The sequence below is a fragment of the Rhipicephalus microplus genome, unplaced genomic scaffold (assembly GCF_043290135.1).
Source record: "Rhipicephalus microplus isolate Deutch F79 unplaced genomic scaffold, USDA_Rmic scaffold_56, whole genome shotgun sequence".
Lineage (NCBI taxonomy): Eukaryota > Metazoa > Arthropoda > Arachnida > Ixodida > Ixodidae > Rhipicephalus > Rhipicephalus microplus.
This window is the reverse complement of record NW_027464629.1, coordinates 316,237-331,277: the sequence shown is the minus strand read 5'-3', so window position 1 is coordinate 331,277 and position 15,041 is coordinate 316,237. Positions and strand designations below refer to the sequence as shown.

The window sequence follows — 15,041 nt, the reverse complement described above, 5'->3', positions numbered from 1 at the left end:
TTGGCCATATCACGTTGAAAATGACGACACAAACGTAAAACTACAATCATTTGTGGTAGGATGCGCGATTTAACTCTGTAGCCTTCACTCCATTGCCAAGAAAAGTTGTCCGCGAGTACAGTTTATACATGCCGCCCTACTTTCTCCGAAAGATTATGACGGCGTCTGTGGCGATTCCATACGAACAAACGCTGGCATCGAGGCACTGGAGCACAATGAAAATAAACCAGCAGCTGTCCTGTTTTCGCTCTGATTGGACGCGCACGCGCCTCCAGGAAGCAGCAAGAAATGAATAATTGATATGTGAAGTTTAACGCACCGGAACCACCATATGGTTATGAAGGGCGCTGTACTGGAGGGCTCCGGACATTTTAACCACCTGAGGTTCTTTAACGTGCACTCATATCTGAGCACACGGGCCTACAGCATTTCCGCTTCCATTAGAAATGCAGCCGTCTCAGCCGGGATTCGATCTCGCGAACTGCGGGTCAGCAGCCCAGTACCTTAGCCACTAGACCACCACGGCGGGGCGCAAGAAACTAATAAAATAATTAAAAGGTCCTAGTGTCATCATCATATAGATGTCTTATAGTGGTTCTAAAAAATGTCTTCTCAATAGTGCATTTGTAGTTAATGAAGGCTTATTTAGTGTTAAAGATGTAAGCTTGGTGTTTGTTAGCTGGCTTTAACACTGCCTGAGATGGCAAATACCGATGACGATCGCGCACGAAATCCTTAGCTCATGTGTAGTGCTATAGAATGGCCCACGTTTCGAACCGGAGAACGCGGTCTTGTATATGAGATTGTCTAGCAAACATCTCTTAATGTGCCCATCGACGGCAGTGTTGTCGTCAATGTGTCGCGGTGAAGACTCTACAAAGTGTCTTGAACGTTTATACGCCCATTCAAAGCCACTCATTGTGCACCAAACTGGCTTTCACTGTATCACCTCTGCGGCATATGCTAAACAACCTCACCCATCATCCACCTGCAGGGAGTAGAAAGGCCCACATATTTATGACTACCCTTATATATGTACTTCGAACACTACTTGCTGTTAGCACTATACATCAGAAACTTGTTCTTAAGGATATAAACGGCGGACACAGGACGCCAAGGCTGAACTAAAGGGTCACTTCTAATACCTGAGGCTGAAAGCATCCTCTGGCAACAAAATCACAGCATAAGATACATGGACAATTGACATAAGAAAAGAAGGTCAAGTATCACATTATGAATTGTCATTGAATTTGCAATAATAAGCCAGCGGGAGTAAGAAGCGCAGAGATAAGTTATCTGAAGAAGCGCTGGCAACATTCTAACCGTTGCAAGGCGTTTTGTATTTAGGACACACAGCTGAACAGAGTTGTTTCGCCTCGAACATCTCATAAGTGAATGATTTTTCCTCAGAGCCACGTCCACGTTCAGTTCATAGGTGGCGCCAAGTTTAGAGGAGAAATACTTAAAACTCTTGTGAGGCGTATTTTGAGGATAGAGGAAAAAAGTAGAAAATCTAAGGGCTTCTTTTTGTTAGACACAATATTAATCATAACTAAGAGACAATGGTGCCACAAAAAGACTTGTTTAAAGAATAAGGTAATCCCGGAACGCATTAATAGGAAAGCGGGGCTTCACATAGCTGGCGTTCTGTAAGTGTGCATAACGTGGACATTAAACTATTCGCGTAAATATCGCAACAATACTCTAGGCAATCACTATGGGTACCTTTGCGTAATTGAGAACTGTAAGTAACTTCCTAAAGCCGATAAATATTTCAGACAAGGCACTTTTTGCACTGCACGCTTTCTCACGGCATCTTTGCACACAGTCCTTGCACCCGTTTCCAGAGTTTGTTGCACCGGTCAGCCAAATAACATCGGCGAGCCAACACGTTAGCACTGTTACACGGATACTGAATTAAACCATAACATACAATAAAAGGTGTCAAGTCCTTATGTAAACTTCCTCATACAGAGAGATCTGCGTAGTCAACAGAGCACATCTGGTGACTTCCGTTTCAGTGTATAATTCAGTACAAGTCTGGCGAGTGTACAACACAATTGCCGTTCTTTTTTTAATGCAGTATAACTTTTATCTGCTCTCTCTCTCTGTGGAAAAGCACTTTAACCTACAATTGATGCTATGCTCTTAGAGGTAGAACGCATTCGTAAACGATTAACTTAAGCTGCGAAGAAAGCGTAGTAACCTTAGGAAAACTGTAGCGATATAAATTATGTACTCATCAAATTATTACTATAGAACAGTTTTATAGAATTAATATAGAATACAAAAATTGGTTCCTACGACTAAACGTGCAGCATTTTCACTGTGTTCCTCGTCAATCTCGGCTAAATACTAGTACACAATGGAAATGATGCCGTTATATCCACCTATATTAAAGTTCCGTGCTCCCAACCTGCAGATGCAGAAACTAGTGCCTTTTAAAACACTAAACCATTACCGTTCTTCAATATTCAAAACACATGACAGCGGAGAACTTGCATCATAATTGGATGAACTTGTAAATTTCCTTAAATCAGAGAAGCACCACGGCTTGTATGCCTCTTCCACCATAGAGTTTCCTATAAATACACTAGAGGGAACTTTGGCGCTATAGTGTCAATGGGAGGTGCAATGCACAGCGCTACTTTCAGCATGGAAATGATGGAGAGCACACAAATTTGCTTGGTCTTTCCTATCTATTGCTTTTCTTCTCCTTTTTTGGCTCCATATGGTCTCAATTCGTTTCGCCCCAATACGAAGTGCAGCGAAGGTTCAACAGTTACGCTTCACCCCCTTGACCTCTTTAGGCTCACCAATTCCGATAGGGTGACCAAGTTCTCAAAAGTCCGTTATTTTAGTCAAAACAAAACCAAAACACAACAATAAACAACGCCAGAAGTGCGTTCGAAGACCGCAAGCATTAAGACTAGGCAAATATGTTTTCTACCCATCATTTTTGTGGTGGCTAAGCTATCGCTGTTCTAGAGTTTTCTCTGGCTAATTTGAGAAACTCTATGTAATTCACAGCATCGCTAACAAGTACAACGGTTATCCAGTTTACTGGCTTACCTGCAATTCCCAGGCAGCTCAAGGAAGACGCTTTTAAAAGCACAACGCTGCTAAGAGCAACAACCATAGATCATTGACTGCCACGGCAGAGGAATACTCTGTAACGCCCAAAGAAACACTTTTATCTGACCCATATCCTGTAGAAGTGTCTGTCAACTGGCCGGTCCTAAGCAAATATGCTGTATCGATAACATGCAGCCATGAAGAGAAGAGGGCAACTTATCTTCAGGAGTCTGCTGTGCCCCCTTCAGTCACGACGTACACCACTCTGTACGCAAACGTCGAGGGCACGTCACACACCGCATGTTTCTTCAACTGGCCTGAAACTAGGTGTGCACATACGTGGAAGCTTTCCAAATGAACACCTAGCGATCAACTAATTTCATTTTGCTGCGTATTGCTGCAGAGTATGACTTGCCTGTAGACACCACCTTGCTTCAAACCGGTAGTTCAAAGTTCTGTGTTCCAGGATCCGCGTTAGAAGTATTTTTGTTCTGGGCTCACAACGAAAACAACCAAACAACAAACTGTGCATTCATTTCGGGCCTGTTAGTTGATTATTTTATGTTAATATTAACACTGACTGGTGGCGCAATACATAAATAATTATTTACACACTCAATAACATTACTTACTGAAACTCACGCAAAACAACACATTCCTTCATTTCATATGAAATAATGAGTGCCATTAATTTTTGCGATGCGAATTTCACGCATTTCCAACTATCCATCTTAGTTCATGACTGAAGGGGCTATCTCTTGCTCGCTATTTATTGGTAGTGAATCTGGAAAAGGCATTTGAAAAAAAAATGCACACAGCTCGTTTCGCTGGTGAGAAAGTCATCTTCTCAATAACAATGATATCTGGTCTTTGACATCCCAAAACTACCGTAGGATTATCAGAAACGCCATGGTGGAGGGCTCCGCAAATTTTGGCCACCTGGGGTTCTACAATGAGGACGGTACGATAATCTAAAGATGGCCGAGTGGTGGCAGTGACATCACAGTGAACAAGGCTGAATGTCCAGTCAATGGCTGATTGATGGCACTGCCTAAAGTCTACATTTCCTCAAAACTGAATTACGTAGAGATGGAAGGGGGGGGGGGGGGGGCTGTTTACATCACTTACTTCTATTCGAGCACGCGCTTATGTGTGACCAGCTTATGGGTGGGTACAGCCATCTGTGGTCCCCAGGACCGAATCCGACAGGAAGTCCAAACTGAAGTGAGAGCCCAGTGCTCCGTTTCTTCATCTACCAGCATTAAGCAAGGCGATATGGGTAGAACTACAGTGATGGAGTTTAAACTCATAGCAGAGAAATGACATAACACTGTTCTTTCAGTTTTGTAAAGCATAATTACGGCAGCCGTCTTTAAACCTATTGTAGGCTTTCAGCACATTTTACTGAACAGCAGCAATTATGAAGTCAGCAGTCTCAGTTTTCGTATACTCACTATACTTGACTCATTTTCTACTGTCGACCGAATTCCCGTATTCCCAAAAATGTAATAATATTCTGGTAGCCTTCAATGAGGGAGGGCGCTGTTCTCACAGTGAGGTAAATCGGAGACAGAATAATCCACTTCTGATAATAACGACGCTTAAGTCACAGTAAGAAGCAGCCTGTTGTAGAATACTTTCCACATATTTAATTGTACTCCACGATATCTACCCTATAATGCATCGACAAAAAGTTGGAAAATGAAGCAAGAGTACGCTGTTGTACTAGGGTTTAACAGCATCCCACGCGCTCCTATCTGTTCTTGGCCCGGGAATCGACCAAGATTCCACCGCTGCTATTCGCTGCTGAGTTATTGTGACTATGCCGTTACTGGCACTGAGGGACTCGGGAGGAAGACGCCGAGCATGAAAAGACTAATGAGGAAAGTTATAGGCGAACACTTATCGTCACATTACGAAGATCTAGACGACGATGTCCTACATCGTGACGATCTCGTCGAAGGCTCTCCCAGGCACACGCTGCGGCTCGCTATCGAGAGTCTTTGTTCCCCTCACCCTCAAAATGAAAAAATGCTTTAAACTTCACTGTCCAATTACCGAAACAGATCACTTTCGACGGTGCCCCGCACACCCGCCCTGGTCTTTGATCGGGACCAAGTTGTCTCTTCTTTGGGTGAAAATGCCACTAGGTGGCGTGTCCCACGCTCGTACTACCGCCGCATCTCCGACAGCATCGAAGAACCCGCGCTCGCCACGCTGATTTCAGGGGGCACATCGTCATCCATGCTGACGCCGCCATTTCTTCAAGAAGGCGACCGAAGCCATTTCGGCCATCTCGCTGTACACTTTGCGGCGTCGCGACTGCATGCACCTTGCTTCCCAGCTGGGAGGACAGCACCGAAAGTCGGACGGCTGTCAGACAGTTCGCATCCTTCCGGCAACTTGTTCTCAGAAGCACGAACACCCCCTTCTGCTTGACTGAAGTGCCGTTCTTAACAACGCCCATAGGTGGCGATTACGAGTAGAACGCTGTGTACGAATGCACACCCTTCAATGGCACACTGTCAGCGGTATGTGACAACAAAACTTGTCCACGTAGAATTTGTAGCTTAGGGATGTTTCAGAGTCTATCAGTCACACTTTTTACAGCTTCAGGCATCGCCACTACACTTGCTTTACAACAAAATTCTAGAGCCAGCTCCACTGTTACTGAGTGTTAGAGAAGCGCAATCATTAGCGTATCTACCGGAAGAGGAAGGAAGAGGGGGACTTCTATCAGGGGGTGGGGGCTCAGCCCCCCCCCCCTTTGAAAGCGGGTGCCTGTCGGCAGCACACTGAAATATTGAAGAACACACGCAGGTATTTTTCTCAGCATAGTAGTCACGTGATGAATTTTTATTTCGCGACGCCCGTTTCGGCAGCGAAGATTTTACGTCCAGCCTTCCCGCGGCGCACGGTATTCTCTGCGGAGCGAGCCACCTGCGAGCCGCATTGAGGAGACGATATGCAGCTACAATCTCCAGCCTGTGCCTCAAGATTCTGATTCTGAAGAAAATGGAGAACACCCTTCGTTCAAACTTATTCCACACGGTCACATTGTTCAGCCGCTCGACGAGTATCACAGCTAACTAATAACGTAGCACGTAAAACTGAGACACAGTAACAGTACAAGGGAAGGGGCAAACAGCAGCAGCACAAACTTTCAACGACATTTCATTTCCAAGAGCATATATATATATATATATATATATATATATATATATATATATATATATATATATATATCATCAGCCTGACTACGTCCACTGCAGGACAAAAGCCTCTCCCATGTTCCACCAGTTGACCCGGTCCTGTGCTTGCTGCGCCCAATTTATACCCGCAAACTTCTTAATCTAATCTGCCCACCTAACCTTCTGTCTCCCCCTAACCCGCTTCCCTTCTCTGGGAATCTAGTCAGTTACCCTTAATGACCAGCGATTATCCTGTCTACGCGCTACATGCCCGGCCCATGTCCATTTCCTCTTCTTTATTTCAACTATGATATCCTTAACCCCCGTTTGTTCCTTAATGCACTCTGGTCTCTTCTTGTCTTTTAAGGTTACACCTACCACTTTTTTTCCATTGCTCGCTGCGTTGTCCTCAATTTAAGCTGAACCCTCTTTGTAAATCTCCAGGTTTCTGCTCCGTAGCTAAGTACCGGCAACATACAGCTGTTATATACCTTTCTCTTGAGGGATAGTGGCAATCTACCTGTAATAATTTGAGAGTGCTTGCCAAATGTGCTCCACCTCATTCTCATTCTTCTAGTTACTTCAACCTCGTGGTTTGGCTCCGCGCTTATTAACTGCCCTAAGCAGACATAGCCTTTTACAACTTCAAGTGCACTATTACCTATCTCGAAGCGCTGCTCTTTTTCGAGGTTGTTGTACATTACTTTCGTTTTCTGCAGATTCATTTTAAGACCTACCTTTCTGCTCTCCTTGTCTAATTTCGTAATCATGAGTTGCAATTCGTCCCCTGAGTTACTCAGCAATGCATCAAGGGGAAGTTTATTGACTTCCAACCAAGAATAAAGTACATGACAAAAACATCCAGCTTCACGACTACAAAGGGTGCATGTACAATCAGGAAAGCACCACTACCGAGGTACAATGTATGTTGGGGAATGTACCCCTATATTTACTTTACAGCGCGTGGTGCTCCAGCAGGCTTAATCATGCGCGGTGGTAGGTCTTCTGAACACGCGGTGGGAAAAAGTAGCGACTTAGCGCTGTACAACTCTAGGTATTATTTCTTTTTTGTCGCCTGAAACAATGCTGCTTTCGTACACAGTAAGTGCATGCCCGGAAGTATAAAAGAGGCCTTGAGGCTGGGGGCGCCGGGGGGGGGGGGGGTACAAGGGAGCGGGGGGGGGGTCTTGTCTCCCCCCAAATAAGGCATCAGCAACAATCTGCGCGTAAAAAAGTGACTGAAGGCGCCAATCAATGAAGAAGGCGCTATACAAAATTTAACTCGTGTCGACCAGCACACTTTGCCCGAATCGATTACAAATAACAACGACAATGGGGTGATGAAATGAAAAAGGTGATACAGATATATATATACACACACACATATATATATATATATATATATATATATATATATATATATATATATATATACAAGTCTCCTTCTGCATGTGCTAGACAGCGGGAGGAGGGGGGTCAACAGGTAGTGATTGGGGCGGCTAGCTTGCCATTCCTCAGAAAAAAGAATTTGGTATGCCAGCGACGAAGAAAGTTTTCCTCGCCGCTGGCCTCGAGTTCGCCGGATAGGTGGGCCCATAGCAACCGCCGGATAAGCGAGACTACCGGAAACGCGCTCCGCACAGGCTTTCTACGCGCCTCCGCTAGCGATCTCCTTTGCCAAATAGCTAGCATCGTGAAGATCAGCACAAGTTGGCAGAAGGCACCTTTTTTGCGCTTGTGGTGGGGAGGTGGGCGGATACCAAAGGAGTGGGCTACCATCCGCCACACGGGTTTCACCGCCACGCATTTGAACAATGCAATGTCATCGGCGAAGCGCAGGTTATGAAGGTACTCTCCATTAACTCTTATCCCTAACTGTTCCTACTCTAGGCTTCTGAAAACCTCCTGTAAGCACGCCGTAAATAGCATTGGGGGTATTGTGTCCCCCTGCCTTACACCCTTCTTGATTGGTATTCTGTTGCTTTCTTTATGAAGCACTATAGTAGCAGTTGATCCCCTGCAGATTTCTTCCAGGGTGTTTATATACACTTCATCGACGCCCTGATTCCGCAGTGTCTGCATGACGGCAGATATTTCTACTTAATCAAACGCCTTCTCGTAATCTATGAACGCTATGTGTAGTGGTTGATTATATTCTGAGCATTTCTCTATTACCTGATTGATAGTATGAATGTGGTCGATTGTTGAGTAGCCTGTTCGAAATCCTGCTTGTTCCTTTGGTTGATTGAATTCGAATGTTTTCTTTACTCTGTTAGCAATTACCTTTGCAAATAGCTTGTATACTACAGAGAGCAAGCTAATCGGCCTGTAATTCTTCCAGTCCTTGTCATCTGCTTTATTATGTATTAAGATGATGTTAGCGTTCTTCCAAGACTCTGGTACCCTTCCCGTCAGGAGACACCTCGTAAACAGGGTGGCTAGTTTTTCTAACACAATCTGTCCTCCATCTTTCAGAAGATCTGATGTTACCTGATCCTCACCAGCAGCTTTGCCTCTTTGCATGCTCTCCAAAGCTTTTCTGACTTGTTATATCATCAGTGGTGAGGTGTCATCTGGGTTACTGCTAGTTCTTATAGTATTAAAGTCGCGCTTGTCCCGGCTACTGTCCAGAGCTCTGTAAAACCCCTCCACTATTTTAACTATCTTATCCATATTGGTAGTTATTTTGCCTTCTTTGTCCCTATGTGCATACATCCGATTTTTGCCTATCCCAAGTTTCCTCTTCACTGCTTTGACGCTCCCTCCGTTTTTCAGAGGGTGTTCAATTCTCTCCATGTTATACCTTCTTACATCGGATACCTTACGCCTATTAATCAACTTCGAAAGCTATGCCACTTCCATTTTGTCTGTTGTAATTGAGACTTTCATGATTTGACGCTTCCTAATGAAATTCTTCGTTTCCTGGGAAAGCTTGCCAGTGTCCCGTCTAACTACCCTGCCTCCAACTTCCATTGCACACTCCGTAATGATACTCGTCAGATTATCATTCATTGTATATATGCTAAGGTTGGTTTCCTGACTAAGAGCCGTGTACCTGTTCTGAAGCGAGACTCTGAACTACAGGACTATCTGACTATCTCCCTCAGTGCTAGCTCATTGATGGGCTTCTTGCGTATCCGTTTCTGTCGTTCCTTGCTCAAGTCTAGGTGAATTCGAGACCGTACCATTCTATGGTCACTTCATCGTACCTTGCCAACCACTTCCACATCCTGCACGATGCCTGGGTGTGCACTTAAGTCTATTTAAGTCTATTTCGTTCTTATTTTCGCCGTTAGGACTCCTCCATGTCCACTTGCGGTTTCCTCGTTTTTGATAGAAGGTATTCTAAGTCCGTAAGTTATTGCGTTCTGCGAATTCTACTGGTAGCTCTCCTCTGGCGTTTCTAGTACCAATGCCATAATCTCCTACTGCCTGGTCTCCAGCCTGCTTCTTCCCTACTTTTGCATTAAGGTCTCCCATCAGTATTGTATAGTGTGTTTTTACCTTACTCATTGCCGATTCCACGTCTTCATAGAAGCTTTCAACTGAAGCGTCATCATGGCTGGATGTAGGCGCATAAGCCAGTACAACCTTTATCTTGTATCTCTTATTGAGTTTAATTACAATACCTACAACCCTTTCATTATAGCTATAGTATTCCTCTATGTTGCCAGCTATGTTTCTGTGAATTAGGAACCCCACTCCCAGTTCTCTTCTGTCAGCCAAGCCCCGATAGCAAAGGACGTGCCCATTCTGTAGCACCGTATAGGCCTCATCTGTCCTCCTAACCTCACTGAGCCCTATTATATCCCATTTAACACCCTCTAGCTCCTCGAATAGTACAGCTAGACTTCATTCACTAGATAAGGTTCTAGCGTTTAGCGTTGCCAAGTTCAGGTTCCATTGGCGGCCTGTCCGGATCCAGAGATTTTTAGCACCCTCTGCTGCGTTGCAGATCTGACCGCCACCGTGGTCAGTTGCTTCGAAGCTGCTGGGGACTGAGGGCCGTGAGTTATTTAACGTATGCATGTGGGAGGTAGTGGCCAGATACTGCACCATGTTGGCCATTCCTTCTCTGGTGAGGGGTGCGTTCCCGGCGGTGGTTACCGGTGAGGCCGCACCCCAGGCGTCGTAATGCAGTTCCATCACCACGCGGATTTTATCCCGTTGGGAACAGCGCGGCACTGGCATTTGAACCACGGACCTTTTGCATGCGAGGCGGATGCTTTAACCACTACGCCATCGCTGCTCAATATATATATATATATATATATATATTGTTACGCACATGCACGAAGATAACGAAGCGTATACGGTGAACGCACTTGGCACCCGGAATGAGAAAGGAAGAAGAGGATCAAAAGGATCTTTAACCAGTGGCCACTTCTGAGCTGCCCCTCACGACCTAATAAACGGCCCTTTTCAATCTCGACCGGTTTCTTTCAAACGTAACAGAGTGGTGGAGGAGCTGGGTAAGCGCTTCAACTACGGAAAGATTACTGCCACGTCTTCTACGAAGCCGTCGACTTGCCGGTCTCCCACCATCTGCCGTTAGTGACTTCGACATGCCTGAAAAGCAGGCGTTCCTATAAGACAGCACCGTCCTTCCGCTTCCGTACTACTGAGTTCCACCGCTCTTCGGAGCAAAAGCCGGAGAAGATTTTGACGCCTGGGTCACCAAGTACGAACGTGTGGGCAAGTCCAATGGTTGGGATGCAGCCGCTATGCTAGCCAACGTAGTGTTCTGCCTGAACGACACCGCACTGGTATGGTCGAGAACCACGAGGACGCACTCACGACGTGGGACCTTTTTGTTGAAGAGCTCAAGGCGTGTTTCGGCGACTCGGTTGCTAGAAAAAAGCGGGCTGAGCAAATACTGTCGCAACGGGCACAACTACCAGGTAAGACATGCACCACTTACATGGAAGAAATGTCAAGGCTGTGCAAGGTGGTCTGTGCTACCATGTTGGAAGAGGACAAAGTTGGTCATCTGCAGCGATTGCGGAGGACGCCTCTAATTTAAAATTGAAAAAGAAAGCCTCAGTTCTGTGTCCGACGTCATTCAGCATTATCAAACGTTTGAAACGCTGAAGATGCGTCGGATTGCGCCCAAGTTTGGTCGGCTGGCTAATGTTACAACTGTTCCCAGTGTGGACACGAATCCTGGCTTCGACCTCTTTTCTATCATTCGACAGATTGTTCGCGAGGAGCTGTCCCACCAAGAAATGTCGTATTCGACAGCTGACTATCCCGAGTTGTGTCTGCCACGTGAGGCTGTAGATGTGCCTCCTTTGACCCCATGGCAACCGACAATGAGTGCGGCAGCTGTGGAGTACAGCACAGCCCCACAGTCAAGGATGACAACCAAATTTTCCGCGTCGCCGTATATACGACCGACGCCCTCAGCGCATGCCTCATCGACACCCGACGTCTCGTTACGACGTACCCGACCAGTACATCCGTTACACAAGAACAAATGAGGACGCTCGATTCATCGTCGAGCGACCAACGTTCCGACCTCGGCCGGTGTGCTATTCCTGCGGTGTGCCAGGCCACATATCGCGCTTTTGCAACCGTAGGGTGACTCCTCGGTATCACCAACCATCCGACTTTTCACGACCCTTCGAACAGTCTCATGGAATCGGGCGGCTGACCCACATACCACCTGATGACAACTATTGGCCCTGGAACTTCCGCAACCACTCCCCGGCATCTGACAGAAGTTTAACGCCCCCACCGCAACCTCGGGCTCATCGTTCTTCGTCACCGCTGCGTCACCGAAGCGCCCTCTTCGCCATCAGAAAACTAGCCAGTGCGGCCAATGGGCGTGAGGTCGCTGGAAACGTGCTACTGACTGAAATACCTTCTGTGTGTATGTTTAAAAAACAAAAGTGCGTATTTTGGTAGATTATGTGCCTGTGATGGCCTTGGTGGACATAAGTTCAACGATTTCCCTGATGAGCGCTTCCTTCAGAGATGTGGTAGGTCGGAAAGTTGTTTTTACCTGGGATGAAACTTCGACGTTCTGTGGAGTGAGTGGAGAGCCGTTGCACCCTATTGGTATGAGTAGTGCTGAAGTATTTTGGGGGGCCTTATCATAACGACAGAGTTTGCTATTATTCCTCGGTCAACACATGACGTCATTCTCGGCATAGGCTTCTTGCGAGAATGTGGTGCCACTGTAGACTGTCGCACGGGGAAGGTCTTTCTGAGTGGCCAGATGCCATCAAAACTTCCGGAAACTTCAGCGGACGACCAAACTACGCTGTGTGTCTGGGCGATACGTTGATACTTGCGTTGTCTACAATACGTGTTTTTGTTGTTTCTCGCAGCGCGGATTCTGACAGCTTCGTTGCGAGCGTTGAATCAATGCACATAAACTGCGTGAAGAAGAATGTGTTGGTTCCCCATTGTGTGGTGTTGACCGATGGAGCACGAACTGGCCTATGGACTGTAAACTGTTCCTCTGAGCCCGTGACAATACCCAATCGTTTGAAATTAGCTTCGGTCAGCAGATAACACGCGACCTTATCAGTGGTCGAGCTCACAGACGTGCCGGAAGAACGTGCCGCAACTGATTGTCACAATTTGGACGGGGTGCTTATGACTACGATAAATAAGTCGCTTAGCTCAAGCGAGTGCCGAATCTTAATGAATGTGCTGTTGAAGCACGTTTCGGTATTTGACGTTGCGCAAAAGCACAAAGTAATCCCTATCTTCCTGTCTCTGACGCGCCATACCATCAACACTGGCACGGCAAGTCCAATTCGCCAAAAACCATATCGTGTTTCCCCATCAGAAAGACAAATTATCAACAACCAAGTGGAGGAAACGATGCAAAAGAGTGTGGTACAAGAGTCAGCCAGTCCGTGGGCAGCATCGGTAATTCTTGTTAGGAAGAAAGATGGATCTTGGAGATTTTGCGTCGACTATCGCCAACTGAATGCCGTGACTGAAAAGAACGTATACCCGCTGCCCCGTATAGAGGACGCAATAGACTACTTACATTCGGCCTCTTATTTTTCCTCCGTAGACTTACGATCTGGTTATTGGCAAACTCCAATGCACCTAGAAGACAAAGAAAAGACTTCCATTTTAACTCCTGATGGGCTCTTTGAATTCAGCGTGATGGCATTTGGACTATGCAATGCACCGGCAACGTTCGAGAGGTTTACGAACACCATTCTGCGTGGCTTGAAGTGGAACATCTGCATGTGCTACCTCGACGACGTCGTCATCTATGGCTGCACGTTCAGTGAACACAACTCTCGTCTGGATACTGTTTCGAACTGCATCCGAAACGCTGGCCTAGTTTTAAACTCGAAGAAATGCCACTTCGGAGACCGCCAGACGCTTGTGCTCGGGCATCTCGTTGACAAGGATGGCATCTGCCCTGACCCCCAGAAGACACCAGCAGTTGAGGCGTTCAATGCGCCGCGTTCCGTCAAAGAGCTTCGTAGTTTCTTGGGGCTTTGTTCGTACTTCCGCCGCTTTATTCCGAAGTTTGCTGACATTGCGTATCCTCTCACATGCCTCTTACGAAAGGACAATTCCTTTGAGTGGACTCCGGAGTGCGATTCTTCATTCCGTCCATTGAAGTTTTTGCTGACGTCACGACCCGTCCTTCAGCACTTCCATCCTTGTGCTTCGACAGAGCTTCATACGGATGCTAGCGACATAGGTATTAAAGCCGTCCTAGTACATCGTTACGGTGACCGTGAATACGTCATCGCATACGCAAGGCGCTCCCTAAGCAGGCCAGAGCGAAATTACACTGTCACGGAACAGAAACCTGGCGGTAATATTTGCAATTCAGCGGTTTAGAACTTACCTGTACGAACGCCCATTTACAGTCGTAACCAAAACCACTCGTTTTGTTGGCTTGTCAAGCTGCGTGACCCTTGCGGCCACCTTGTGCACTGGGCACTCCGGCTACAAGAATACAGTTTTACCGTCGCTTACAAGAATGGTCGTCGACATGCTGACGCGAACTATCACGTATGCCACTTAGCACAACGAACTGTGAATCCGATGACCTGTGTCGCCTACATTCCCAGACTACTGTGTGTGTCGCCTACATTCCCGGACTACCCCAGTTTCCGAGCAGAGCAGCAGAAGGACGCTAAACTAGCACCACTATTCGCCGCTGCATCTGCTTCCACTATTGCACGCCGTTTCTGTATTTGTGATGGACTGTTGTTGAAAAGAAACCTCTCCAGCAGTGGCGCGCGTTTCCTTCTAGTGGTCCCGGAGAGCCTGCGATCAGTTATTATGAGTGTCATGCACGACGACCCTACATCTGGACATTTAGGTTTGGCGCGGACGCTTCACCGGACTAAAGAGCGCTCTTTTTGGCCTGCATGGTATGCATAAGTCCGTCGAGAGTTATGTGGCAAACTGCATGCAATGTCAGCGTCAGAAACATCCATCAACTGGTCCATCTGGTCTTCTACAGCCGATGCCTACTCCAAGCACACCTTTCAAACAAGTGGGGATTGACTTCCTGGGCCCCTTTCCAAAGTCTGCTAAGGGCAACCGATGGAGAATTGCTTGCGTCGACTACCACACACGCTACTGCGAGACGGCAGCCGTCCCCTCCGCAACTGCCAGTGAAGTCTCGTCGTTTTTGCTACAGTATGTCATCCTCCGACACGGCCCACCTCGCCTGATTATCAGCGATCGAGGACGACCATTCACAGCGGATGTCGTGGAGGAGCTACTTCGTTTGTGTGAATCCCGCCTGCGTCACTCGTCACCATACCACTCCCAAAATAA

At 46.7% G+C, this 15,041-nt stretch overlaps 1 protein-coding gene across 3 annotated transcripts in view; it reads right to left on the bottom strand.

The window, feature by feature from the left end:
• LOC142788360 (sodium-coupled monocarboxylate transporter 1-like) overlaps positions 1-15,041 on the bottom strand; it is a 115,388-nt gene that overhangs the window by 27,573 nt on the left and 72,774 nt on the right. The window contains exon 1 of one of the 3 annotated variants that reach the window (XM_075884921.1): positions 3,073-3,577. The exons of the other annotated variants lie outside the window; for them this stretch is intronic. The gene's annotated coding sequence lies outside the window, so the exon portion shown is untranslated. Of the gene's footprint in view, positions 1-3,072; positions 3,578-15,041 lie in introns of those variants that run through there. 3 annotated transcript variants of the gene reach the window in all.